The sequence below is a fragment of the Trichosurus vulpecula genome, chromosome 1 (genome assembly GCF_011100635.1).
Source record: "Trichosurus vulpecula isolate mTriVul1 chromosome 1, mTriVul1.pri, whole genome shotgun sequence".
NCBI lineage: Eukaryota > Metazoa > Chordata > Mammalia > Diprotodontia > Phalangeridae > Trichosurus > Trichosurus vulpecula.
The window spans coordinates 526,748,000-526,751,163 of NC_050573.1; positions in this window are offsets into that span (position 1 = coordinate 526,748,000).

The following is a 3,164-nucleotide window of genomic DNA, read 5'->3' on the forward strand; positions in this document are numbered from 1 at the left end:
AAGGAGATACAAAAACCCATTGAAGAAAACAACTCATTAAATTGTACAATTGGCCAATTGGAAAAGAAAATACAAAACCTAACTGCAGTAACTGCTTAAAGTTGTAACTGGGCAAGTGGAACCTAATGACCCCCTGAGAAATCAAGAATCAATCAAATAAATTCGAAAGAATGAAAAAAATAGAATAGAATGTAAACTACCTCATTGGAAAACAACTTATTTGGAAAATGGATCCGGGAGAACAACGTCAGAATCATTGGATTACCTGAAATCCATAACCAATACTAGGACTCAACATCTTTCAAGAAATTACAAGGAAAATTGCCCTGATATTCTAGAACAAGAAGGTAAAAAAGTAAATAAAAGAATCCGCCAATCACTTCCTGAAAGGGATACCGAAAAGAAATCTCAATGGGATATTGTAGCAAAATTCCAGTATTATCAGGATAAGGAGAAAATAGTGCAAGAAACTAAAAAGAATCATTTCAGTTATCAAGGAGCCACATTCAGGATGTCACAGGACTTAATAGCTTCTACCTTAAAGAATCAGAAGGCTTGGAATATGATACTCCAAATGCCAAAGGATCTTGGATTACAACCAAGAATAAATTATGCAACAAAACTGAGCCTAATCCTTTGGGGGAACAGATGGAAATTCAATGAAATAGGAGTTCAAATTTTCCTGATGAAAACACCAGAGCTGAACAGAAAATTTGTTCTTAAATGCAAAATTCAAAAGAAGCATAAAAAGGTAAACGAGAAAGAAAAACAGAAACAACACATTGTTCCATATGGTTAAACTGTTTACATTCCTACATGGGAAGATAATATGTTTTACTCTTGAGAGCTGTATGTGCATTAGGGCAGTTAGATAGAGGGTGATTGGTATAAGGTGACATTAATGTGAAGATATAAGCAAATTAAAGGGTGAAGAAAAGATTGTACTGAGAGAAGAGGAACAGAGGAAGCAAAATAGGTTAAGTTATACCACATGAAGAGTCACTTATGAACTATTTTGTTAGAGGGAAAGATCTCACAAGATTTTGCTCAAGGAAGGAATAACATATGCACTCAGTGGGGCAAAGAAAATTTTCTTACTCTATACGGAAGTAGGAGAGGAAAAGGGAAAGAAAAGGGAGTTGGGTGGTTAGAAGGGGGGACAGAAGAAGGAAGGGAAAGGAGAAAGAAAAGGGAGTGAGGATTGATAGAGGGGAAGACAGACTGAGGGAGGCACTGCTCAGAAGCAAAACACTGGTGAGAAGGGACACTGTGAAAGGCAAGAGAAAACTATAAGCAGGGGAAAAATAGGATGGAGGGAAATACACAGTTATTAATCATAACTGTGAATGTGAATGGAATGAACTCTCCCAGAAAATGGAAACAAATAGCAGAGTGGGTTAAAAACCAAAATACTATAATGTGTTGTTTACATGAAACACATTTGAAGCAGAGGGAAATACACAGAGTAAAGGTAATGGAGCGGAGCAGTATATATTATGCTTCAGTTGAATTAAAAAAAAAACAAGGGTAGAAATCCTGATCTCAGACAAAGGAACCCCAAAAATAGATCTAATTAAAAGAGATTTGTCATGGTAGCCCATCTGACAGGAGAAATGTGGTACCTAAGAATTGTTTTGATTTTCATTTCTCTAATCAATAGTGATTTAGAGCATTTTTTCCTATGACTATAGATATCTTTAATTTCTTCCTCTGAAAACTGCCTGTTCTTATCCTTTGACCAGCTATCAGTTGGGGAAAGACTTCTATTCTTATAAATTGGACTCAATTCTGTGTATATTTTAGAGAGGAAGCCTTTATCAAAGGCACCGGTTGAAAAAAATTCTGTCCCAGTTTTCTGCTTCCCTCCTAAACTTTTTTGCATTGGCTTTGTTTGTACAAAAACTTTTCAGTTTAATGTAATCAAAATTATCCATTTTCCATTTTGTAATGCTCTTTATCTCTTATTTGGTCATAAATTCTTCCCTTCTCCATAAATCTGACAGGTTAGCTATTCCAGATTGCCAGATTGCTTTTAGTATCATCCTTTATATCTAAATCGTGAACACATTTTGACTTTGTTTTGGTATCTGGTATAAGATATTTGTGTATGCCCAGTTTCTGCCACACTATTTTCCAGTTTTCCCAGCAGTTTTTGTTAAATAATGAGTTCTTTTCCCAGATGCTGGACTCTTTGGGTTTGTCAAAGAGTAGATTCCTATAATCATTGACTACAGTGTCTTGTGTACCTAACCTATTCCACTGATCCACAACTCTATTTCTTAGCCAGGACCAAGTAGTTTTGATGATTGCAGCTTTATAATACAGTTTAATATCTGGTTTGGCTCACCCACATTCCCTAAGATGTGGGAAATTTGGAAAACTTTTGCATTTTTGGTGGAGTTGTGAACTGATGCAACCATTCTGGAAAGCAAATTGGAACTATGCCCAAAGGACTATAAAAATGTGCATACCTTTTGACCCAGCAATAATACTTCTAGGGCTGTATCCCAAAGACATCACACAAGTGGGAAATGGACCCGTATATACAAAAATATTTGTAGCACCTCTTTTTGTTGTGGCAAAGAATTGGAAATCAAGGGATACTCATTAATTAGGAAATAGCTAAACAAGTTGTGGTATATGAGTGTAATGGAACAGTATTATACTATAAGAAATGATGAGCACATGGACTTCATAATAACCTGGAAAAACTTCCATGATCTGATGCTGAGTGAGGGGAGCAGAACCAGGAGAACATTATACACAACTATGGACACACAGTATCTGTAAGGACTAACTTTGACAGACTTGGCTTTTATCAGCAATGCAAGGTTCTAAACAGCTGCAAAACACTCATGATGGAAAAAGCTATCCACATCCAGAGAAAGAATTATAGAGTCTGAATGGAGATTGAAACAAACTATTTTCTCTCTCTTTTTCCCCTTTCTTTCTCATGTTTCATTCCATTGTTTATAATTCTTCTTTACAACTTGACTATTGTGAAAATAAGTTTAATGTGAAGGAATATGTAGAACCTATTTTGTATTATGCATTGTCTTGGGGAGGGGAGGGGGAAGGAGAGGGTGGGGGGAGAAAACTTGGAGCTCAGAAAGTTGTGAAACTGAGTGTTGTAAACTAAAAATAAAAAAAATAAATTTAATTAA